This window comes from Salvelinus alpinus, chromosome 5, assembly GCF_045679555.1.
Source record: "Salvelinus alpinus chromosome 5, SLU_Salpinus.1, whole genome shotgun sequence".
Taxonomy (NCBI): domain Eukaryota; kingdom Metazoa; phylum Chordata; class Actinopteri; order Salmoniformes; family Salmonidae; genus Salvelinus; species Salvelinus alpinus.
The window spans coordinates 55,661,614-55,688,281 of NC_092090.1; the positions used below are offsets into that span (position 1 = coordinate 55,661,614).

The 26,668-nt window shown below is 42.8% G+C and overlaps 1 protein-coding gene across 2 annotated transcripts in view; it reads right to left on the reverse strand.

Annotated features, from left to right (window-relative positions):
• LOC139576352 (hypermethylated in cancer 2 protein-like) overlaps nt 1–26,332 on the reverse strand; it is a 57,900-nt gene extending 31,568 nt beyond the window's left edge. Inside the window, exon 1 of one of the 2 annotated variants that reach the window (XM_071402368.1) lies at nt 26,116–26,332. The gene's annotated coding sequence lies outside the window, so the exon portion shown is untranslated. Of the gene's footprint in view, nt 1–26,082 lie in introns of both variants that reach the window. The other variant, XM_071402367.1, reaches the window with a different exon arrangement.
• Between the last annotated feature and the right edge of the window lie 336 nt (nt 26,333–26,668).

Sequence of the window (26,668 nt, forward strand, 5' to 3'; positions counted from 1 at the left end):
GGTTAAATACATGTAAAAAAATATATATTCTAAATGAAATAGCAAAATTATCCTTGGTATGACCTTCTAAAAACAATTCCATATAGCTTAGTAGAACGCCCCTCCCCCTTCCCCGGCTTAGACAAGGCTTAGAGTCTTATAGGTTAAACACTATTATTGCACACAGAGTGAGTCCATGCAACTTGTTAAGCACATTTTTACTCCTGAACTTATTTAGGCATGCCATAAATACTTATTGACTCAAGACATTTCAGCTTTTAATTTAAATAATTTGAAAAAAAATCAAAAAACGTAATTACACTTTGACATTATTGTGAGTGGGCCAGCGACACACAATCTCAATTTAAATCAATTTTAATTTGTCTGTAACAGAACAAAATGTGGAAAACGTCAAGGGGTATGGATACTTTTTGAAGGCATTTGAAACAGGTATTTAATTTGCAACAGAGTGTCATTGACTAGAACAAAATATAATTGTATGAGCTATACATCTGTGTACCAGAATTTTTGTAGCCCTGTACTAGCTAGCTAGATAGCGCAGTCCAGTCCCAGGGAGGCAGTCCATTCTGCATGCCCTCCTGACTTCGATACAATGTGTCGTCATGTATTTGTGCATGCACGCTGGTAACTGTCACAGCTATCTTGCTAGCTAACTTAGCTAGCTCATCAATCAGTATTTGATTTGCTATAAATGCACAAAGACAGGACTGTCACCACTGGTCACCTAGGTAGCTGTTTAGACCACAGGGTTGCATCAGTTTATCTTAGAATAGAGCTTGCTAGGCTGGCTAGCTAGGTAGCAGCCTAATTTGACTAGCATTGCTAGCGTCAGCTAGCTATTGTTGATACATCATAGTCGTGGGTCCTGAAAAAATCAAGCAAATGGTACTGAAATCATGTTTTGACATTGATGTTTGGTTGTTGGTTTTTTGCTTAGTGACTTTGATTTAACTACCGATATGTATCTAATCCAGTTCCGGCATAAGAACATGAGTGAAGTCACAAATTCCCGCAAGATAGACAGAATTTGCACACTCATGAATACGGAGCATCAGAAATAAAAGTTCTGGTCACGGATTACGTGTCACGACTCCCACCGAAGTTGGCTCCCCCGCCTGTTCGGGCGGTGCTCGGCGGTCGTCGTCACCGGCATACTAGCCGCCACCGATCCCTTTTCCCTTTTCTGTTAGTTTTGTTTTATTAGTTGCACCTGTTCCGATTTGTGTTTTCTTGATTTGCTTCCCTATGTAAGCGTGTGGAACCCGCCCTTGCGGGATTATTTTTGTGTTCACGTTTGTGTCGTAGGTGTTGTTGTGCTCCGGACCGTGTTTACCCTGTGTTTGGGTTGGTCAGTGTTTTGCGCCCTGTGTTTTGGGCATTACCATTTTCGGTGCCGGAATAAAGTGCATTTTTCTGCTCTCTGCACCTGATTCCTACCAACACACCTAGTCAGCCTTGACATTACGAGCCACTCACCTATCCAAAAGTTATGTCCGGCTGTAGATAATAATACAAAGAAACGTTCTGGGCAAATAATGTAAGAAATAACACCCCAGAAATACTAGAAAGTTGGCAAGGAGCTAGACACAGGGTGACCGTACAACAGTCATTTACAACATTAACAATGACTACACTGTATTACTGTATTTCTGATCAATTGTATGTTATTTTAATGGACAAAAAAGGTGCTTTTCTTTCAAGAATAAGGACATTTTTAAGTGACCCCAAACCTTTGAAAGGTAGTGTACTATTTTGCATACACATTTTACATACATGGTACTTTTATATAAAGCAGTCACATAACAATAATACATTACAAAAACATAAACTCTTTAATCTCAACCCTCAGCCACTCTCAGCCCATCCCACCTATCACCATAGACCACCCTCGTTTGGTTTCCATGTGCCATATATTTTTCAATTGTGCTGGGATGTTTTACATAATTTTTTTAACCTTTCTAATCGTATAGCATCCACAGATTGTGAGCTAAAGATGAAAACCTTTCCTACGAGTAATATTATATTATTTATTGACTGACTATGGCTTTCCAAATCGCCCAAAACTGCTATTTGTAAGGTTAATTTTAAGTGCATGTTGTGATGTTTTTAACCATTCCTGAACCTGTGACCAGAAACAAGCTACATAGGGGCAATACCAGAATAAATTATCTATTGATTCTGTCTCTTCGCAGCAAAATATACAGAGCTGAAACTGTTGTATGCCCCAAATATAATAACATTCTGTTAGTGGCAAGAATTTTATATGATAATTGAAATTGAAAAACTCTAAGTGTTGGTACTTTGAAAATCTCTTCCCATTTATTTTGCAACCTGTATGGCACAGCTATCAACATTTTTGTCCTCAAATGAAACTGGTATATTTTTCTATTCATGCCAGTTCTTTTCAGCCAATTTGTGTCTTTAATATATGGCAGGCAAACAAGTTCCCTACCTTCTCCCTTTTCCACTTGCCTCGTCCATTTTTTTGGTAATGCTGCAATCAATTGGTTGTAAGTTTGGATTGAGCACACGTGCTGTGTGGAAGGAAATTTGCAACACAAACAAACATGGAGGAGAGTGAACATGACAAAGAGCACGGAGACACAGAGCTCGTACCTAAAAGAGGGGCTACTTAGGTCGCATGGATGTGGTTTGATTATGACAAGTCTGACACGGACCAGAAAACCATCCTCTGCAAAATATGCCCACAGGCCGGTCCCGACAACAGGCTCAAACACCACTAACCTCTTTCACCACCTACGGAAGAACCATGTGAAACAGTAAGGAGAGAGTCTATGGATGAGACCCAAAAAAGTACAGTCCCGACTCAGACGTTGCAAGAGGCTTTTGCCGCGGCACACCATATGGCAAAGAATCACGAAGATGGAAGGAGATAACAGCTGCCGTTACAACTTACATCTGCAACAACATGGCCCCAATTTACACGGTCGAGAAACAGGGGTTTCGTGAGTTGGTGCTAACACTCAACCCAAGGTACCAAATGCAAATTGATATGTGACACGTATTAATGCCAAAATAACATGCAAAACAGGCAAGCACCGAGATATATATATATATATATATACACTGCTCAAAAAAATAAAGGGAACACTTAAACAACACAATGTAACTCCAAGTCAATCACACTTCTGTGAAATCAAACTGTCCACTTAGGAAGCAACACTGATTGACAATAAATTTCACATGCTGTTGTGCAAATGGAATAGACAAAAGGTGGAAATTATAGGCAATTAGCAAGACACCCCCAATAAAGGAGTGGTTCTGCAGGTGGTGACCACAGACCACTTCTCAGTTCCTATGCTTCCTGGCTGATGTTTTGGTCACTTTTGAATGCTGGCGGTGCTTTCACTCTAGTGGTAGCATGAGACGGAGTCTACAACCCACACAAGTGGCTCAGGTAGTGCACATTTGTGGCCTGCTGGATGTCATTTTGTAGGGCTCTGGCAGTGCTCCTCCTTGCACAAAGCCAGAGGTAGCGGTCCTGCTGCTGGGTTGTTGCCCTCCTACGGCCTCCTCCACGTCTCCTGATGTACTGGCCTGTCTCCTGGTAGCGCCTCCATGCTCTGGACACTACGCTGACAGACACAGCAAACCTTCTTGCCACAGCTCGCATTGATGTGCCATCCTGGATGAGCTGCACTACCTGAGCCACTTGTGTGGGTTGTAGACTCCGTAAATCCGTAAATCAAGATAGCTGATGTTCTGAAAAAACTGCAAAATCTGGACCCTTACAAATCAGCCGGGCTAGACAATCTGGACCCTCTCTTTCTAAAATTATCTGCCCGAAATTCTTGCAACCCCTATTACTAGCCTGTTCAACCTCTCTTTCGTCTCGTCTGAGATTACCAAAGATTGGAAAGCTGCCGAGATCATCCCCCTCTTCAAAGGCGGAGACACTCTGGACCCAAACTGCTACAGACCTATATCTGTCCTACCCTGCCTTTTTAAGGTCTTCGAAAGCCAAGTTAACAAACGGATTACCGACCATTTTGAATCGCACCATACCTTCTCCGTTATGCAATCTGGTTTCTGAGCTGGTCATGGGTGCCCCTTAAGGTCCTAAACAATATCATAACCGCCATCGATAAGAGACATTTCTTTGCAGCCGTATTCATCGGCCTGGCCAAGGCTTTCGACTCTGTCAATCACCACATTCTTATCGGCAGACTAAACAGCCTTGGTTTCTCAAATAACTGACTACCTCGCCTGGTTCACCAACTACTTCTCTGAGAGTTCAGTGTGTCAAATCGGAGGGCCTGTTGTCTGGAATTCTGGCAGTCTCTATGGGGGTGCCACAGGGTTAAATTCTTGGGTCAACTCTCTTCTCTGTATACATCAATGATGTCGCTCTTGCTGCTAGTGATTCTCTGATCCACCTCTATGCAGACGACACCATTCTGTATACCTCTGGCCCTTCTTTGGACACAGTGTTAACTAACCTCCAGACAAGCTTCAATGCCATACAACTCTCCTTCTTTTGCCTCCAACTGCTCTTAAATGCAAGCAAAACTAAATGCATGCTCTTCAACCGATCGCTGCCCGCACCTGCCCGCCCATCCAGCATCACTACTCTGGATGGTTCTTACTTAGAATATGTGGACATCTACAAATACCTGGTTAGACTGTAGACTCTCCTTCCAGACTCACATTAAGCATCTCCAATCCAAAATTAAATCTAGAATCGGCTTCCTATTTCGCAACAAAGCATCCTTCACTCATGCTGCCAAACATACCCTCGTAAAACTGACCATCCTACCGATCCTCGACTTTGGCGAATTCATGTACAAAATAGCCTCCAACACTCTACTCAACAAATTGGATGCAGTCTATCACAGTGCCATCCGTTTTGTCACCAAAGCCCCATATACTACCCACCATTGCAACCTGTACGCTCTCGTTGGCTGGCCCTCACTTCATACACGTCGTCAAACCCACTGGCTCCAGGTCATCTACAAGTCTCTGCTAGGTAAAGCCCTGCCTTATCTCAGCTCACTGGTCATCATAGCAGCACCCACCCGTAGTACGCGCTCCAGCAGGTATATCTCACTAGTCACCCCCAAAACCAATTCCCCCTTTGGCCGCCTTTCCTTCCAGTTTTCTGCTGCCAATGACTGGAATGAACTGCAAAAATCACTGAAGCTGGAGACTCATATCTCCCTCATTAGCTTTAAGCACCAGCTGTCAGAGCAGCTCACAGATCACTGCACCTGTACATAGCCCATCTGTAAATAGCCCATCCAACTACTTCATCCCCATACTGTATTTATTTATTAATCTTGCTCCTTTGCACCCCAGTATCTCTACTTGCACATTCATCTTCTGCATATCAATCACTCCAGTGTTTAATTGGTATATCGTAATTACTTCGCCACAATGGCCTATTTGTTGCCTTACCTCCCTTATCTTACCTCATTTGCACACACTGTATACAGACTTTTTCCACTGTATTATTGACTGTATGTTTGTTTATTCCATGTGTAACTCTGTGTTGTTGTATGTGCGCATGGCATTGTGCATGGTGATCTTAGGCTTGTGTGTGGCTGCTCAGCCATGGAAACCCATTTCATGAAGCTCCCAACGAACAGTTATTTTGCTGACGTTTCTTCCAGAGGCAGTTTGGAACTAATTAGTGAGTGTTGCAACTGAGGACAGACTATTTTTACGCACCACACGTTTCAGCACTTGCCGTTCCCGTTCTGTGATCTTTCGCGTCCTACCACTTTGCAGCTGAGCCGTTGTTGCTCCTAGATGTTTCTATTTCGCAATAACAGCACTTACAGTTAACCGGGGCAGCTCTAGCAGGGCAGTAATTTGACGAACTGACTTGTTTTGAAAGGTGGCATCAATTTTATACACCTGTCAGCAACGGGTGTGGCTGGAATAGCCGAATCCACTAATTTGAAGGGGTGTCCACAAACGTTTGTATATGTAGTTTATTATGAGGCATGTCTTATCTTGCTTCAAAGTAGCCTAGCCAAAATCCAACCAAAGGTGCAGGCAACTATTTATGAAGAGGTTTTCAAATCAAATTTCTTTCATTGTCCAGTAGCCAAAGACACAATCCTAGTCATATTAGTAACCCATGCTAGTTGTTGCATATCTCCGCTTTTTCAAACTTTCTAACTAACATTCTGTCAGATTAAATCAACAATGTTGTTTTCCCGCTAATTACATTACGCACGTAGCCTACTGCCTTGTGCGCATTGCTTTGCTTATAATGTGAAGAAATAATAGTTGACCAACATTTTATGCTCAACGTTCTGATCTGTCACATAAGCCTCATTGGTTTTTAATGTTTTTTGGATGTAACCTAAGCCTAATGGTTGTATGAATTTGGGATCTATCATCCCACAACTGCCCCAGTCAGTTTGAAATAGGCTCATCCAGAACAACAAGCTGACCAATAGAATAGGGGGATAGTAGATTCAAATAGGCTAGTGATTTTGCTGTTTGTTACTCGTCTTGTTGGCTGAGGAAAAGTAAATGTAGTCTCTTTTGACCTAAACTGCTTTTGTTTTAATGATGAGTATTGTATTGAATGACCTCTAAAAGTACATTTAAAAATGTCCCATAAAATGAGGGGATCTGCTGTACGTATGTTGTGCAAAAAAAAGTCAATTATTAATTATTTTGTCTTAGTTAAGAACAAATTGTCATCCAATAGGCTTTGATTAAATTTCCAACATCCCTGTCCACGTGGAAATTCTGTAAGAGTTATATGGAGGCCAATTAGCTGTGGTTGCTAACAGGCAGTCGCATGCACCCTCCCTAACCAGGCTCATCATTGATGACGTTATCAGAGCGTGCAACAGAACAGTGTACTGCCTTCACTCGGTTTGTTGTTTTTTTGAATTAGTTTTCATTAAATAGGTTATTGGTTTAATTGTATAGTAAGATGGAGGACTCGTTGCGCTATCAACGCTGCAGGAGCTGTATATACTTTGCCTTGTTCCGGGATGAAGTCGAACACCCTGACTTTCAGTACGACAATTGCCTGCTCACGGAGGGCTAAAGAGAAGAAGTCGCTACGCTGGGAATACAAATAGCTGATATGCACAGGCCACTGGGAAAGCCAAGACCTGCGATTTTCTCGTTTTCCTCCACTCTGAGGGCCGTGCATCACGCTGGGCTGAATGGAGTCTCGCCTTCGGGCAGGTTATCTTCAGTGGACTGGCCGCTGCTCGGAAGTGATCGCTCGCCAACGGAAAATGGAGTCGGCGGGACCTTTGTTGCTGAATCGCGGGATAATCCTGATCTGGCTGGCTGGACAGGGAGATACGTTGCCGTTCATCGCGGAAGTTGAGTGAGGCGTCCTCACAATGTTGGCATCGCCATCACAATGTTGGAACTTGTTTGCCTGCCATATATTAAAGATACAAATTGGCTGGAAATAATTAATATCCATAGAAAAATATACCAGTTTCATCTGAGGAAAGAAATGTTGACAGCTGCGCCATACAGGTTGCAAAATAAATGGGAAGAGATTTTTGTTGTACCAATTCCATGGCACATGGTTTTATGAACTGGTACGAAAAACTACACTTGATTCAACAATTAGAGTTTTTCAATTTCAATTAATATATCAAATTCACGCCACCAACAGAATGCTATATACAGTGGGGAGAACAAGTATTTGATACACTGCCGATTTTGCAGGTTTTCCTACTTACAAAGCATGTAGAGGTCTGTAATTTTTATCATAGGTACACTTCAACTGTGAGAGACGGAATCTAAAACAAAAATCCAGAAAATCACATTGTATGATTTTTAAGTAATTAATTTGCATTTTATTGCGTGACATAAGTATTTGATCACCTACCAACCAGTAAGAATTCCGGCTCTCACAGACCTGTTAGTTTTTCTTTTAGAAGCCCTCCTGTTTTCCACTCATTACCTGTATTAACTGCACCTGTTTGAACTTGTTACCTGTATAAAAGACACCTGTACACACACTCAATCAAACAGACTCCAATCTCTCCACAATGGCCAAGACCAGAGAGCTGTGTAAGGACATCAGGGATAAAATTGTAGACCTGCACAAGGCTGGGATGGGCTACAGGACAATAGGCAAGCAGCTTGGCGAGAAGGCAACAACTGTTGGCGCAATTATTAGAAAATGGAAGAAGTTCAAGATGATGGTCAATCACCCTCGGTCTGGGGCTCCATGCAAGATCTCACCTCGTGGGGCATCAATGATCATAAGGAAGGTGAGGGATCAGCCCAGAACTACACGGCAGGACCTGGTCAATGACCTGAAGAGAGCTGGGACCACAGTCTCAAAGAAAACCATTAGTAACACACTACGCTGTCATGGATTGAAATCCTGCAGCGCACGCAAGGTCCCCCTGCTCAAGCCAGCGCATGTCCAGGCCCGTCTGAAGTTTGCCAATGACCATCTGGATGATCCAGAGGAGGAATGGGAGAAGGTCATGTGGTCTGATGAGACAAAAATAGAGCTTTTTGGTCTAAACTCCACTCGCCGTGTTTGGAGGAAGAAGAAGGTTGAGTACAACCCCAAGAACACCATCCCAACCGTGAAGCATGGAGGTGGAAACATCATTCTTTGGGGATGCTTTTCTGCAAAGGGGACAGGACGACTGCACCGTATTGAGGGGAGGATGGATGGGGCCATGTATCGCGAGATCTTGGCCAAAAACCTCCTTCCCTCAGTAAGAGCATTGAAGATGGGTCGTGGCTGGATCTTCCAGCATGACAACGACCCGAAACACACAGCCAGGGCAACTAAGGAGTGGCTCCGTAAGAAGCATCTCAAGGTCCTGGAGTGGCCTAGCCAGTCTCCAGACCTGAACCCAATAGAAAATCTTTGGAGGGAGCTGAAAGTCCGTATTGCCCAGCGACAGCCCCGAAACCTGAAGGATCTGGAGAAGGTGTGTATGGAGGAGTGGGCCAAAATCCCTGCTGCAGTGTGTGCAAACCTGGTCAATAACTACAGGAAACGTATGATCTTTGTAATTGCAAACAAAGGTTTCTGTACCAAATATTAAGTTCTGCTTTTCTGATGTATCAAATACTTATGTCATGCAATAAAATGCAAATGAATTACTTAAAAATCATACAATGTGATTTTCTGGATTTTTGTTTTAGATTCCGTCTCTCACAGTTGAAGTGTACCTATGATAAAAATTACAGACCTCTACATGCTTTGTAAGTAGGAAAACCTTCAAAATCGGCAGTGTATCAAATACTTGTTCTCCCCACTGTATATGGGGCAATCAACAATCTCAGCTCTGTAGATTTTGCTGCGAAGAGACAGAATCACTAGATAATTTATTCTGGTATTGCCCCTATGTAGCTTGTTTCTGGTCACAGGTTCAGGAATGGTTAAAAAATCACAACATGCACTTAAAATTTACCTTACAAGTAGCAGTGTTGGGCGATTTGGAAAGCCATGGTCGGTCAATAAATAACATAATAATACTCGTAGGAAAGGTTTTCATCTTTAGCTCACAATCTGTGGATGCTATACGATTAGAAAGGTTAAACAATTATGTAAAATTGAAAAATATATGGCACATGGAAACCAAACTAGGGTGGTCTATGGTGATAGGTGGGATGGGCTGAGAGTGGCTAAGGCTTGGAATTAAAGAGCTTATGTTTGGTAATGTATTATTGTTATGTGACTGCTTTATATAAAAGTACCATGTATGTAAAATGTGTATGCAAAATGTGCATGTAAAATGTACATGTAAAATGTATATGTAAAATATATGTATGTGTAGCAGAAAAGCTGTAAAAAAAAAAAAAGACTTTTGTCCTCCAAAGAGGGGTGGTGGAGGGGGTAATAAAAAGTAATAAATAAACATATATATAAAAAACACATGATCAACCAGTTTCATGAGGTAGTCACCTGGAATGCTTTTCAATAAACTGGTGTGCCTTCTTAAAAGTTAATTTGTGGAATTGCTTTCCTTCTTAATGCGTTTGAGCCAATCAGTTGTGTTGTGACAAGGTAGGGTCAGAATTCAGAAGATAGCCCTATTTGGTAAAAGACCAAGTCCATATTATGGAAAGAACAGCTCAAATAAGCAAAGAGAAATGACCGTCCATCATTACTTCAAGACATAAAGGTCAGTCAATGTGGAACATTTCAAGACATTTTAAAGTTTCTTCAAGTGCATTCACAAAAACCATCAAGCGCTATGATGAAACTGGCTCTCATGAGGATCGCCAGAGGAAAGGAAGACCCAGAGTTACCTCTGCTGCAGAGGATAAGTTGATTGGTTACCAGCCTCAGAAATTGCAACTCAAATAAATGCTTCACAGACTTCAAGAAAAAGACACATCTCAACATCAACTGTTCAGAGGAGACTGCATGAATCAGGCCTTCATGGTTGAATTGGTGCAACAACAAAAAAACTAATAAAGGACACCAATAAGAAGAAGAGACTTTCTCGGCCCAAGAAAAACATGCAATGGACATTAGACCGGTGGAAATCTGTCCTTTGGTCTGATGAGTCCAAATTGGAGATTTTTGGTTCCAACCACAGTGTCTTTGTGAGATGCAGAGTAGGTGAACGGATGATCTTCGCATGTGTGGTTCCCACCGTGAAGCATGGAGGAGGAGGTGTGATGGTGTGGGGGGTGCTTTGCTGATGACACTGTCTGTAACCAGCATGGCTACCACAGCATTCTGCAGCGATACTCCATCCCATCTGGATTGCGCTTAGTGGGACTATTTGTTTTTCAACAGGACAATGACCCAAAACACACCTCCAGGCTGTGTAAGGGCTATTTGACTAAGAAGGAGAGTGATGGAGTTCTGCATCAGATGACCTGGCCTCCACAATCACCCGACCTCAACCGAATTGACATGGTTTGGGATGAGTTGGACTGCAGAGTGAAGGAAAAGCAGCCAACAAGTGCTCCGCATATGTGGGAATAAGGTTGCAAAGGTTCGGAAACTTTCTGGAAATTTTCCATGGGAAGTTAAGCTCTGGAATTTTGGGAATTTTGCTTGAATTCATCAAAAAAGTTAGCTTATAACAGTGAAACTTTTTGTGTGGGATACACATAAGGCAATTCTAGGTCTTGTAGCATATTTGGTTAAACTATCCCCAATTCAATGGAATTGCAACCCTCTGCATGCACAGTGCATTCTTCCATCACATGTACAGCTGATTATCAATATCTTGCAGACTAATGAGATGCTATTGAGCCCACACTACTACACTGGACTACTACTAGCCAAGGACTACATGCTTTCTGGTAAAGTTTTGATTACAATACTGGGTGGGGTGAATATATTTTATACGACATACGTGATTTTTTGTTAACTAGTAAATAGTAGCCTACAGCAAAGTGTGTGTAAATCATCTCTAACTTGTTAACAATTTCTGCTAGTTAGTTTTTGCTACCATGTGAGTTTTAGCTTGCTTGAGCCTGCTAACTGAGGAGTGTTAATTCACCTGTTTCCATACATGTTTCATTTTAAAACATTTATATTACAAAGGAGGTGTTTAATCTAACTGCTTAACTATTTATCTGTACATAGAATTGTATTTGGTTTATTTTTACAATTTTTCTAATCTTTACAGGAAAATGCCACGGGCACTTTCTGATGTGTGGAGATATTTCACTGCAGCTAATGTAGATGGAAAAGCTGTGTACATTTGAAAATACTGTGCCAAATCATATGAAGAATGCAACAAAGATGCAGTATCATCTGGCCAAGTGCATAAAGTTCCCTCGGTGCTCACAACAAGCAACCTCTGACAAAAGTCCCTCTACTTCTATTCGAGGTGAAAATGATGAATCAGACACCTTATCGATAGCAACAGCTCATGGTCCTCCTGGAATCAGTAGTTTTTTTGACTCAATTGAGGAACATAGTCAGAGAAATGCTGATGAATGTCTTGCTCGAGCTGTGTATGCAACTGGTTCACCTCAGGCAATGTCTATTGGAATGTGTATTGTTAGGGGTTTGGACGATTCACGAGATATCTCGATTTCTTGTTTTACTCTAAACAAATTTTAAAAAGCTATGACATCATTCTTAATTTAATTTTCTTTATTAAATATAAAAATATACAAGGCCTCGAGACCTATTTGTGCAAAACAAATGAACAACACAAATGAACACCACATACCCACACGTCTATTCTATTGTTTAGGAATGTTTGACCACTAGCTGTTTGAATATGTAATTTATATAATCATTTTGATTGAAAATGTATTCATTTTGTTAATTTGTTGTTATAACTAAAACTGCCTGTTGTTATTTGCTATTGGATTGGCAGAATGACACAACTACTAACACATTAGCCTACAGCTGACCTGAACATAACTTTTTTGAAGGCTTTTTATTCATCCAATGTCACACTTACCGATGGCGAGGTGAAGCCTGTGCCCAAAGCACTGCAGGTCCAGTTGTTCAAGCGCAATGCTTTTATCATGTTGCTCCCACTGTCAGTAGTCATGCACACCTGTCAGTCGTTGATCATCTTCCACGATGCCTGAGAGTCATTGAGACCCAGGGCTATTACTTCACCCGTATGATCATTGGGGAAGTAAGACGTCTGGAGGCACACATTTTGCAATTCCCAGTCTTCATTTATGTAGTGGACTGTCAAACTTAGGTATGGCTCTGCCGTTCTGCTCGACCATAGATCGGCTGTGGTGGAAAAATAAGAACCACTAGCCAGCTTCTCTGCGACTGTTTCGCGGGTAGCAGTGTATAATCGCGGCAGGGCTTCCTCCGTGAAATACTTGCGTCTTGGCAGCTGATATTTGTGGTCAACTGTACCTAGCAGCTCTTTAAAGCCTGGCTTTTCTACTGTAAAGATTGGGACCATATCTTTCGCTATGTAATAGGTCACTGCATCCGTTATCTCCTTCCACCTCAAACTTTTCATGTCATAAGGGATTACGTTTGAAAAGGATGCGGCTATGGTAGTTAGCAGGACTGTTGGAGCGAGTGGTCGCATTTCGCATTTCGCTCCGCAGGTAGTATTACATTTCATTACAGTACAACGGTTTGACATGTCTGATCTTAGCTAGCTACATAGCCGTCTTTGTATCAAAGATAATTGTGTAGTTTAGAGTAATTATCGTAATTACCGAGGTTAGCTAGTCAGCTATTTTCGTCCTAGTCAACACTGCTAGCTAGCCAGCAGCTAGCAGCTAGCCAACGTCTACCGTCTACCGAATAGCAGCCCTGTAGAAACTATTACATTAGTTTCTACATTACAACGGAACGACTTGATTAGTGTAGTGTTAGCTAGCTACATAGTTGTCGTTGCTGTCTTTGTATCCAAGGTAATTGTGTAGTTTAGAGTAATTATCGTAATTACCGAGGTTAGCTAGCCAGCTATTTTCGTCCTAACGTAGGCAACACTGCTAGCAAGCCAGCAGCTAGACAACGTCTACCGTCTACCGAATTGCAGCACTGTAGAAACTATTACATTACAACGGAACGACTTGATTAGTGTAGTGTTAGCTAGCTACATAGTTGTCTTTGCTGTCTTTGTATCCAAGATAATTGTGTAGTTTAGAGTAATTGTCAAGGTTACCTAGCCAGTTACCGAGGCTACCTAGCCAGCTACACTTTCAAACTAAGTCAACAACGCAGCCACTGCTAGCTAGCCTACTCCACCAGCCAGCAGCACTGTATCATTTTAGTCAATAAGATTTTTTGCAACGTAAGCTTAACTTTCTGAACATTCGAGACGTGTAGTCCACTTGTCATTCCAATCTCCTTTGCATTAGCGTAGCCTCTTCTGTAGCCTGTCAACTATGTGTCTGTCTATCCCTCTTCTATCCTCTCTGCACAGACCATACAAAGGCTTCACACCGCGTGGCTGCCGCCACTCTAACCTGGTGGTCCCAGCGCGCACGACCCGCGTGGAGTTCCAGGTCTCCGGCAGCCTCTGGAACTGCCGATCTGCGGCCAACAAGGCAGAGTTCATCTCAGCCTATGCTTCCCTCCAGTCCCTCGACTTCTTGGCACTGACGGAAACATGGATTACCACAGATAACACTGCTACTCCTACTGCTCTCTCCTCGTCTGCCCACGTGTTCTCGCACACCCCGAGAGCTTCTGGTCAGCGGGGTGGTGGCACTGGGATCCTCATCTCTCCCAAGTGGACATTCTCTCTTTCTCCCCTGACCCATCTGTCTATCGCCTCCTTTGAATTCCATGCTGTCACAGTTACCAGCCCTTTCAAGCTTAACATCCTTATCATTTATCGCCCCCCAGGTTCCCTTGGAGAGTTCATCAATGAGCTTGACGCCTTGATAAGTTCCTTTCCTGAGGATGGCTCACCTCTCACAATTCTGGGTGACTTTAACCTCCCCACGTCTACCTTTGACTCATTCCTCTCTGCCTCCTTCTTTCCACTCCTCTCCTCTTTTGACCTCACCCTCTCACCTTCCCCCCCTACTCACAAGGCAGGCAATACGCTTGACCTCATCTTTACTAGATGCTGTTCTTCCACTAATCTCATTGCAACTCCCCTCCAAGTCTCCGACCACTACCTTGTATCCTTTTCCCTCTCGCTCTCATCCAACACTTCCCACACTGCCCCTACTCGGATGGTATCGCGCCGTCACAACCTTCGCTCTCTCTCCCCCGCTACTCTCTCCTCTTCCATCCTATCATCTCTTCCCTCTGCTCAAACCTTCTCCAACCTATCTCCTGATTCTGCCTCCTCAACCCTCCTCTCCTCCCTTTCTGCAGCCTTTAACTCTCTATGTCCCCTATCCTCCAGGCCGGCTCGGTCCTCCCCTCCTGCTCCGTGGCTCGACGACTCATTGCGAGCTCACAGAACAGGGCTCCGGGCAGCCGAGCGGAAATGGAGGAAAACTCGCCTCCCTGCGGACCTGGCATCCTTTCACTCCCTCCTCTCTACATTCTCCTCTTCTGTCTCTGCTGCTAAAGCCACTTTCTACCACTCTAAATTCCAAGCATCTGCCTCTAACCCTAGGAAGCTCTTTGCCACCTTCTCCTCCCTCCTGAATCCTCCTCCCCCTCCCCCCTCCTCCTCCCTCTCTGCGGATGACTTCGTCAACCATTTTGAAAAGAAGGTCGACGACATCCGATCCTCGTTTGCTAAGTCAAACGACACCGCTGGTTCTGCTCACACTGCCCTACCCTGTGCTTTGACCTCTTTCTCCCCTCTCTCTCCAGATGAAATCTCGCGTCTTGTGACGGCCGGCCGCCCAACAACCTGCCCGCTTGACCCTATCCCCTCCTCTCTTCTCCAGGCCATTTCCGGAGACCTTCTCCCTTACCTCACCTCGCTCATCAACTCATCCTTGACCGCTGGATACGTCCCTTCCGCCTTCAAGAGAGCGAGAGTTGCACCCCTGCTGAAAAAACCTACACTCGATCCCTCCGATGTCAACAACTACAGACCAGTATCCCTTCTTTCTTTTCTCTCCAAAACTCTTGAACGTGCCGTCCTTGGCCAGCTCTCCTGCTATCTCTCTCAGAATGACCTTCTTGATCCAAATCAGTCAGGTTTCAAGACTAGTCATTCAACTGAGACTGCTCTTCTCTGTGTCACGGAGGCGCTCCGCACTGCTAAAGCTAACTCTCTCTCCTCTGCTCTCATCCTTCTAGACCTATCGGCTGCCTTTGATACAGTGAACCATCAGATCCTCCTCTCCACCCTCTCCGAGTTGGGCATCTCCGGCGCGGCCCACGCTTGGATTGCGTCCTACCTGACAATCGCATCTCTGCATGTCTGGCAGACATATCAGTGTGGATGACGGATCACCACCTCAAGCTGAACCTCGGCAAGACGGAGCTGCTCTTCCTCCCGGGGAAGGACTGCCCGTTCCATGATCTCGCCATCACGGTTGACAACTCCATTGTGTCCTCCTCCCAGAGTGCTAAGAACCTTGGCGTGATCCTGGACAACACGCTGTCGTTCTCAACTAACATCAAGGCGGTGACCCGTTCCTGTAGGTTCATGCTCTACAACATTCGCAGAGTACGACCCTGCCTCACACAGGAAGCGGCGCAGGTCCTAATCCAGGCACTTGTCATCTCCCGTCTGGACTACTGCAACTCGCTGTTGGCTGGGCTCCCTGCCTGTGCCATTAAACCCCTACAACTCATCCAGAACGCCACAGCCCGTCTGGTGTTCAACCTTCCCAAGTTCTCTCACGTCACCCCGCTCCTCCGCTCTCTCCACTGGCTTCCAGTTGAAGCTCGCATCCGCTACAAGACCATGGTGCTTGCCTACGGAGCTGTGAGGGGAACGGCACCTCCGTACCTTCAGGCTCTGATCAGGCCCTACACCCAAACAAGGGCACTGCGTTCATCCACCTCTGGCCTGCTCGCCTCCCTACCTCTGAGGAAGTACAGCTCCCGCTCAGCCCAGTCAAAACTGTTCGCTGCTCTGGCACCCCAATGGTGGAACAAACTCCCCCACGACGCCAGGTCAGCGGAGTCAATCACCACCTTCCGGAAACACCACCTCTTTAAGGAATACCTAGGATAGGATAAAGTAATCCTTCTAACCCCCCCCCCCCCTTAAAAGAGTTAGATGCACTATTGTAAAGTGGTTGTTCCACTGGATATCATAAGGTGAATGCACCAACTTGTAAGTCGCTCTGGACAAGAGCGTCTGCTAAATGACTTAAATGTAAATGTTAAATGTAGTCTTTTAGCAGACATTTTGGGAATCGGGCGACTGGAATCGTCATTGCGTAGTCTAACTAATTCCTCTCTTTCCACCGCGTGTTTCAGTTGCAGGTGATGGAAGGGGTTGGTTGTGCTGCTGCTTTTCGTAGCAATTGTCTTTCGACACATTTTGCACATGGCATTAGTTTGCTGAACATCAGACCTCTTAAACCCGAACCACTTCCATATTACTGAAAAATCAATTGCTTCCCTTTTTGTTTGTGATTTCATCCTCAATGGAGGCTGAGCTGCAAGCATTTCGCTACACTCGCATTAACATCTGCTAATCATGTGTATGTGACCAATACAATTGGATTTGATTTGAGCTGGCTTCCTCACTTTCCATTTTGGTGAAACTCTTACCGCCGCTACACTTCTCTGCCGTGGTTACAATTTGTGAAAGGCTGTCTAGGGTTATGATTGGTGGATAACCTCTGTGCACGTGTTTGGCACGCAATTGGGGCATGATTCGACATTGGGCTGACAGAGAAGAGACAGTGAGACGCTGCATTTGTAAAACGTTACAACATTATAACAGAACCTTGATTCTTGCGATACAGGCATTTTAAAACATAAACTCGATATCGTAAAACCTCGATATATCGCCCAGCCCTAATTGGAAGAGATTTCTGAATGTTCTTCGCCCAGCATACACCCCTCCAACCAGACTTGCTTTATCTACTCATTTGCTGGATGCAGAGTTCAACAGAGTTCAAGTGAAGGTCAAGCAAATCATAGAGAAAGCAGACTGTATTGCAATCATCTCTGATGGGTGGTCGAATGTTCGTGGGCAAGGAATAATTAACTACATCATCTCCATCCCTCAACCAATATTCTACAAGAGCACAGACACAAGAGACAACAGACACACCAGTCTCTACACTGCAGATGAGCTGAAGGCAGTCATCAATGACCTTGGACCACAGAAGGTATTTTCACTGGTGATAGACAATGCTGCGAACATGAAGGCTGCTTGGTCTAAAGTGGAGGAGTCCTACCCTCACATCACACCCATAGGCTGTGTTGCTCATGCATTGAATCTGCTCCTCAAGGACATCATGGCACTGAAAACAATGGATACACTCTACAAGAGAGACAAGGAAATGGTTAGGTACAGCAGCAATCTACCTCACCAAGCAAGGTGAGAAGAATAAGAGCACCGCATTGAAGCTGCCCAGCAACACCCATTGGGGTGGAGTTGTCATCATGTTTGACAGTCTCGTGGAGGGGAAGGAGTCTCTCCAAGAAATGGGCATATCACAGTCTGCCGATATGAACAGCCCCATCAAGAGGATCCTCCTGGATGATGTATTTTGGGAGAGAGTGGTAAGCAGCATGAAATTCCTGAAACCTATAGCAGTAGCCATTGCACGGATTGAGGGAGACAATGCCATCCTGTCAGATGTTTAGACTCTGCTTGCAGATGTAAGAGAAGAAATCCGTACTGCTCTGCCCACTTCACTGTTGCTCCAAGCAGAGGAAACTGCAGTTCTGAAATACATCAAAAAGCGTGAAGACTTCTGCCTGAAGCCCATACACGCCGCAACGTACATGTTGGACCCCAAGTATGCTGGCAAGAGCATCCTTCTGGTGCAGAGATCAACAAGGCCTATGGTGTCATCACTACCGTGTCCCACCACCTTGGCCTGGATGAGGGCAAGGTTCTTGGCAGTCTGGCGATGTACACTTCCAAGCAAGGGCTTTGGGATGGAGATGCAATATGGCAGTCGTGCCAACATATCTGGAAGGGACTTTGTGGATCTGAGGCTCTTTCCCATGTTGCCTCCATCATCCTCCAAATCTCACCAATATCAGCCGCCTCAGAGCGCAACTGGTCCTTGTTTGGGAACACACACCAAACCACTCAACAGGTTGACCAATACAAGAGTTGAAAAATTGGTGGACATCCGGGCAAATTTGAGGCTTTTTGAGCCTGACAACAAGCCATCCTCAGCAAGGTTGGAAAGTGACAGTGAAGATGAGGCCTCAGAGTCTGATGTTCAAGAGGTGGCCATTGAGGAGGTCCAGGGAGAAGACATGGAAGCCTGAGAGGAAGACAACCAAAGCTTTAGTTTCTAGAAAACGTTTTGGGGAGATGCGATGGATCATTGGGGATCATTTAATATTCCCTTTCTTTTGTTGTTCAGTGAAATCATTCCGTGTGAAGAGTCAACTCATTTAATTAAAGTTAAAAAAAAATTATTGGAAGGATTTAATCATTTGCAATTATGTCTACTTATGATAAGGTAAAAGGTTTATGTTTCTGTCTCCATATGATATGGTAAATATATCCAATGCAAAAAACATCTGCATTTAAATGGTATTAATATTAATTTGCATTTATTTCCTTTAATTACCATATATTCCTGTTAATTCCCACAGAAAGTTTCCACCTCTGAATATTCCCCAAAATGTGCAACACCATGTGGGAACTCTTTCAAGACTGTTGGAAAAGCATTCCAGGTGAAGCTGGTTGAGAGAAAGATGTCATCAGGGCAAAGGGTAGCTATTTGAAGAATCTCAAATATAAAACTTTTTTGGTTACTACATGAGTCCATATGTGTTATTGCATAGTTTTGATGTCTTCACTATTATTCTAGAATATGCTAAATTTGAAAGGGGGCAAATACTTTTTCACGGCACTGTACATACAGTGCTTTCAGAAAGTATTCATTCCCCTTGATTTATTCCACATTGTGTTGTTCTTTTCATTTCGGTCATTATTGTGGAATCACTACAATGTTGTTGATTCATCCTCAGTTCTCCTATCACAGCCATTAAACTCTGTAGTTGTTTTAAAAATCACCAATGGCCACATGGTGACATCCCTGAGCAGTTTCCTTCTTGTCCTGAAGCTCAGTTCAGAAGAACCCCTGGTCACTTTAATAATGGAACACTGGTCACTTAAATAATGTTTACATACTGTTTTACTCATTTCATATGTATATACTGTATTCAACTGTATTGTAGTCAATGCCACTCTTGACATTGCTCATCCTAATATTTATATATTTCTTAATTCCATTCTTTTACTTTTAGATTTGTGTGTATTGTTGTGAATTATTAGATACTACTGCACTGTTGGAGCTAGAAACACAAGCATTTCGCTACACCCACAATAACATCTGCTAAATATGTGTTTGCGACCAATAAAATCTCATTTGATTTGAGGGCTATTGTAAACGGGCTATAAAATCCTTCATAAAATCCAAATCCTTAAGAAGAATTGTATAGAATTTGGGAGAATAAATACTAGTTAACAGGTGCAGTGACCTCAGTGTTTTACTCCTGGGGGGGATCACTTCATTTACAGTGCCCCTGCGCTGGTCCGGGTGACACCCCTCCAATTAAGCCCCCGTTTTCAATATGGTCAGCCACGATGAACACAAATAGAGAGAAGCCCACCACAAACAGAGCCCTGCCCGGGGTGGAGCAGGCAAAGAAAAGAGCCCCATCCATTTCATCACCGCTTATTCGCAACCCCAGACAGATGTGCCACGTGGTTCAGCGAGAAAATAAAGAATATGTGTGTCCCCTCCCATTTTTCCCTCACACTCACACACACAGAGGGGTGACCCAGATCTGAGATGTGGGGGTATGTGACTGCTTAGTTGACCCCAAAATCAGTTTGGAAGAAATGTTCATGCCTCAAAAAGGCATGCGCCTACATCTAACTCGGCCAATCAGGAACATTCACTGTCTTCCTGGTAAACAACTCCAGTGTAGATTTTGCGTTGTGTTTTAGGTTATTGGCCTGCTAAAAGTGAATTCATCTCCTATCTCCCAGCAGACTGAACAAGATTTTACTCTAGGATTATGCCTGTGCTTAGCTCCATTTCGCTTATTTTTTTATCCTGGAAAAACTCCCCAGTCCTCAACGATTACAAACATACCCATAACATGATGCAGCCACCACTATGCTTGAAAATATGGAGAGTGGTACTCAGTAATGTGTTTTATTGGATTTGCCCCAAACATTTGCCCCAAACAAATTTTCTTTTGCAGTATTACCTTAGTGCAGTTTTTCCCAAACTCGGTCCCCGGGACCCCAAGGGGTTTTTGCCCTAGGACTCCACAACTGATTCAAATAATCAAAGCTTGATGATTAGCTGATTATTTGAATTGGCTGTGTAGTGCTAGGGCAAAAACCAAAATGTGCACCCCTTGGGGTCCCGAGGACAGAGTTTGGGAAACCCTGCTTTAGTGCCTTGTTGCAAATAGGATGCATGTTTTGGAATATTTTTATCCTGTACAGGCTTCCTTCTTTTCACTCTGTCAATTAGGTTAGTATCGTGGAGTAACTACAATGTTGTTGATCCATCCTCAGTAGTTTTCTCCTATCACAGCCATTCAACTCTGTAACTGTTTTAAGTCACCATTGGCCTCATGGTGAAATCCCTGAGCGGTTTCCTTCCATTCCGGAAACTGAGTTAGGAAGGACGCCTGTATCTTTGATGTGACTGGGTGTATTGATACACCATCCAAAGTGTGATGAATAACTTCACCATGCTCAAAGGGATATTCAATGTCAGCTTTTTTTATTTTACCCATCTACTTTTTAAAATGTATTTATTTCACCTTTATTTAACCAGGTAGGCTAGTTGAGAACAAGTTCTTATTTGCAACTGCGACCTGGACAAGATAAAGCAGAGCAATTCGACACAGTCAACAACACAGAGTTACACATGGAATAAACTAAAAGTACAGTCAATAATACAGTAAGGAAAAAGAAAACAAAAAGTCTATATAGAGTGAGTGCAAATGAGGTATGATAAGGGAGTTAACACTTCTTATGGCTGGGGGCAGTATTGAGTAGCTTGGATGAATAAGGTGCCCAGAGTAAACGGCCTGCTACTCAGGCCCAGTTGCTAATATATGCATATTATTAGTAGATTTGGATAGAAAACACTCTGAAGTTTCTAAAACTGTTTGAATGATGTCTGTGAGTATAACATAACTCATATGGCAGGCAAAAACCTGAGAAAAAATCCAACCAGGAAGTGGGAAATCTGAGGTTTGTCTATCCAATATACAGTGTCTATGGGGTCATATTGCACTTCCTAAGGCTTCCACTAGATGTCAACAGTCTTTAGAACCTTGTTTGATGCTTCTACTGTGAAGGAGGGGGGAATGAGAGCTGAATGAGTCAGAGGTCACGTGCGTTCACGTGAGAGTTAGCTCTGTTCCATTGCATTTCTACAGACAAAGGAATTCTCCGGTTGAAACATTATTGAAGATTTATGATAAAAACATCCTAAAGATTGATTCTATACTTCGTTTGACATGTTTCTACGAACTGTAATATGACTTTCGTCTGAACTTTCGCCTGGACTTGCCAGCGCGTCGTGAGTTTGGATTGTGTACTGAATGCGCGAACTAAAAGGAGGTATTTGGATGTAAATTATGGACTTTATCGAACAAATCAAACATTTATTGTGGAACTGGGATTCCTGGGAGTGCATTCTGATGAAGATCATCAAAGGTAAGTGAATATTTATAATGCTATTTCTGACTTTGTTGACTCCACCACATGGCGGATATCTGTATTGCTTGGTTTGTTGTCTGAGCGCTGTACTCAGATTATTGCATGGTGTGCTTTTTCCGTAAAGTGTTTTTGAAATCTGACACAGCGGTTGCATTAAGGAGAAGTGGATCTAAAATCCCATGCATAACAGTTGTATCTTTTATCAATGATTATAATGAGTATTTCTGTAAATTGATGTGGCTCTCTGCAAAATCACCGGATGTTTTGGAACTACTGAACGTAACGCGCCAATGTAAACTGAGATTTTTGGATATAAATATGAACAAAACATACATGTATTGTGTAACATTAAGTCCTATGAGTGTCATCTGATGAAGATCAAAGGTTAGTGATTAATTTTATCTCTATTTCTGCTTTTTGTGACTCCTCTCTTTGTCTGGAAAAATGGATGTGTTTCTGTGACTAGGTATTGACCTAACATAATCGTTTGGTGTGCTTTCGTCGTAAAGCCTTTTTGAAATCGGACACTGTGGTGGGATTAACAACAGGTTTATCTTTAAAATGGTGTAAAATACTTGTATGTTTGAGGAATTTTAATTATGAGATTTCTGTTGTTTGAATTTGGCGCCCTGCACTTTCACTGGCTGTTGTCAAGTCGATCCCGTTAACGGGATCTCAGCCGTAAAAAGTTTAAAAAATCATGTTAAACACTATTAGTCAACACAGAGTCAGTCTAAGCAACTTATTATGTAACCTGTTAAGCTAATTTCTACCCATGAATTTATTTAGGCTTACCATAACAAATTGGTTGAATACTTATTGACTCAAGACATTTCATTTTTAATTAATTTGTAAAATACTTCTAAAAACATAATTCCACTTTGACATTGTGGGATATTGACAGTTGACAGGCCAGTGACACAACATCTCAATTTAATAAATGTTAAATTCAGGCTGTAACACAACAAAATTTGGAAAAGTCAAGAGGACTTTCTGAAGGCACTAAGGAGTTTTGTTCATGAAGAAGGATTTATTTGTTAGGTTCACTTTGATCATGTGCACCTACTCTTTAGTTTTCTAGCTAGTTAATGTTAACTTGCTAAAACTGAGCCAGATAGTCACACACACTTCATATGAAATGACTGGAGTGTTAAGTGCAGCACAATGCACACAACACTAAATGCTTTACCAAGCTAACTATCTAGCAAGATGAAGAAATATTTGAATTAACTCTCCATTATCCCAGTGCCAGTTAGTTAAACGATTAGCATCGCCACTTTTTTACATCTTTATAACAAATATTTTTTAAATAATTTTTTAGGAACTCAGTCTGGGTTCCAACTTTGTGCCAGTTGCACATCTCTGATTTAAATGAAGCAAATCGGATGTAAAACCATTGTGAACAACAAAAATTAACTGCCGACACTGGGCAGAGGTGCTAAGTACTTGTCGGCAGTCAGATTTCTCAGTGATGTTTCAGAATCCAGTCTTCAGCAGAATGCCATCCCTCAGATTGAAAACCATAATGCCAGATTCAGCCCTATAGCACTTATTACAAAGAACAGAACAGTAAATAGCACATGATGCAAACACATAATTGAGGTGGTTTTCGCTCTATCTTGAAAACTTGACTGCTGACACACAATTCTTAGGAATTGTATAACATATACTTTTTGTGTAGTATTCCTTTGAGTTTGTCAGAAATAATTCAGGTAGTAGAGATGCATTTAATGGACAGCTGATGCGTATCCATGCAGTGTTGCAATCAATTGACAAAGGATGATCACCTACTCACATACGTTATACCTACAGTGTATCCGCTACACACTAATGCCTGTGTGTGTGTGTGTGTGTGTGTGTGTGTGTGTGTGTGTGTGTGTGTGTGTGTGTGTGTGTGTGTGTGTATTGACCCGCATGACCAGCGCTGCGATATCCACAGTAAGGGACAAAGAGGGCATGTTAGGGTAAAGATTCTTATGGTCCCACTAACAGATTCCTCTCCCCTTCACCTGCCTTCAAAGACTGCACACCCTGCAGGCTATCAGCACAACATTCCAAGGACTGTTTCCTCTCCTTAAACAACAACCCTTCCCTGAGGAGGTTTAGCCACTGAACAAACCACACGACCCAGCCAGGAACAAATACAGTGCTGCACGCACCAGCTAAGCACAATCCATAAGTCCCAGGCCAACATGTCAGCAGAACATATAGCCTAAGTCCCCTTCTTATAGCCCCCACACTGTAAACCATGACCACAATGTACACAGAACACACTGTCTGTCTGTCTGTCTGCGTGTGTGTGGTAAGGTAAAACAGAAAGTACTAGCAGCAGTAGCCGGTCAAGAGGAGTTTGCGCACGCAACACCCACCCACCAAAGCCACTTCATAGGCCTCTATATAACTACACAGTAATAACCCTATGTTACTCAGGAGAGATGACCTAACTTCCTGTCCACTCACTATCAATGAAGAATCAGCATGCAAGCCTGTAAAATAGATGCATCATCATTAAAATGAAAACATTGTATTTTTTTGTTCAGAAAATGCAGCTTTAGATGATTACATCATGTATACCTCGTTGCAACTATACACCATGTATAGCCTACCTGGGACAGGCAAAATCTTAGTTTGCTGAAAATGAAAACAGCTACCAGAACTCAATAGCTGACATTCCAGCTATTGATTATCTCCGTGCCCCTTGGTACTTTAACAACACAAGTCACCTGAGCAGGCAGGGCTCACGGTGCACACGTATTAGCCTACACACCTCAAAAACAGCTCAGAAGAACTGGTAACATAGCCTAGATACATTGGCTATGATTAAACAACATTTAAAAAGTAAACACGTTGTTTACTTATTTTTGACATTTTTTCCAAATGACTGAAAGGGTGGTTACACATTATGCAACATAAGCCTGGCTACGGTGAAACAACAGAACCTGCTTGGCTACAATGTAACGATATACATTCGCGGACTGCCACAAAGCTAGTCGATGTATGCAGCTGTAGAGCCGTCACGTCATCATAAAAGCTTCACTATTGTAGCCTATTTATATAGGCAACACTGCGAGTAAACGTACTTTGTGTTCTCGTTCATCAATTAAAGTGCAATGTTGTATCAATAAATGGGCTATAAGATAGATAAGGTAAACAATGCTGTGTTTAGCATCATGTAAGGCATGCGCCTACATAAAATGTACAATGTAAACAGGAATGAGAAAAGCTCGTCAAAATAAAAATCTGCCACCAAATTCGATTTTGGCCAAATTCGATATTGTATGATTTAGGAAATGAACGTGACCATGAATGTGTACTGAAGCCTACATTAATCAAATAATTGCATCCATAAAATGTTTTGTGATCAACATAGCCTCGAAGTCCAAATATGAAAAAGGCATTCCCATGAGAAATCTAATACCTATTAAATGGCATGTACAATCGAAATCATTTAATTATTAAATAAAGACAAATGTTTTTAAAAATGAGGGAGAATCGTAGTGCGCAACCTAAACTAATTGCATTGAGATCGCTTTTTTCTTTCAGGTTGCCAGCTAGTTTACCAAAGCATTAAACAGTGGCAGGCTATCATCGGGTGCAACCAACATTGCGAAATAACATAAATATAAACAATGGTATCGTATCTACAAAACCAAAAACGTTAGAAAATTAATGCTGTGATCGACAGCGGGTTTTCAAAGATGTTCATGCAGACAAAAAGGGAGCTGACATCTTGCCAAGCTGGTAGAGCCAGTATAGGCACCATAAGCGAAGCCCTTTTTGTTGGCACGCGATAGAAAGCCACCACCACAGCGAAGATCATTTGCGATTCATCCCCCTGTGCGCAATCAATCCGTTCACAACCGACAATAAACCTGCACTAGCATGCTATCCCACGCATCGGAGAATAAGATAAATAACGCTTAGATACCTTTTTACATCGGTAGAATCGTTCTCAATTTACCATCCTCTTGCTCATCTCACAGCCTTCGGGACGCCATGTTGCAAGCTTGTGACGTTGGGCTTTCTCACCCCTGACCCAAATTTGAATAGAAGCCAAATAAGAGCGGAGGAAAGGTAGACAACATCGGGCTCTTTCCTCTTCGGTGTTACATGGCGGTTTGCGGAGTGTCGGATTTTTCAACACGAAGCCCCTTCGCAATGCAGCTCGGCGTAGCCTAATAATGTTTCCCATATGCAGGCGATAAGATACTGTGAACCTGGTCTAGGCGTATCACCCACCACGGTGCAGCGCTTCTTTGTATCACATCTGTCGACTTGTAGTCATATACCTTGATTAGCAATTACAAGTCTTCTATTTCTCACACCAAGGCCGTAGACAATTTACATGAAGCAATTTCATACTTTTGTGTTTTGCTATAGTTTGTAGGCCTAATTGCAAATTAACCCTACATTCTCCAAAACTCAATCGTAACATACATGTGTAATAAGACGTTAATAGTGTTATATTGACTGGGCATGACTAGTAGGCCTATAACATCTCCAATAGATCAATG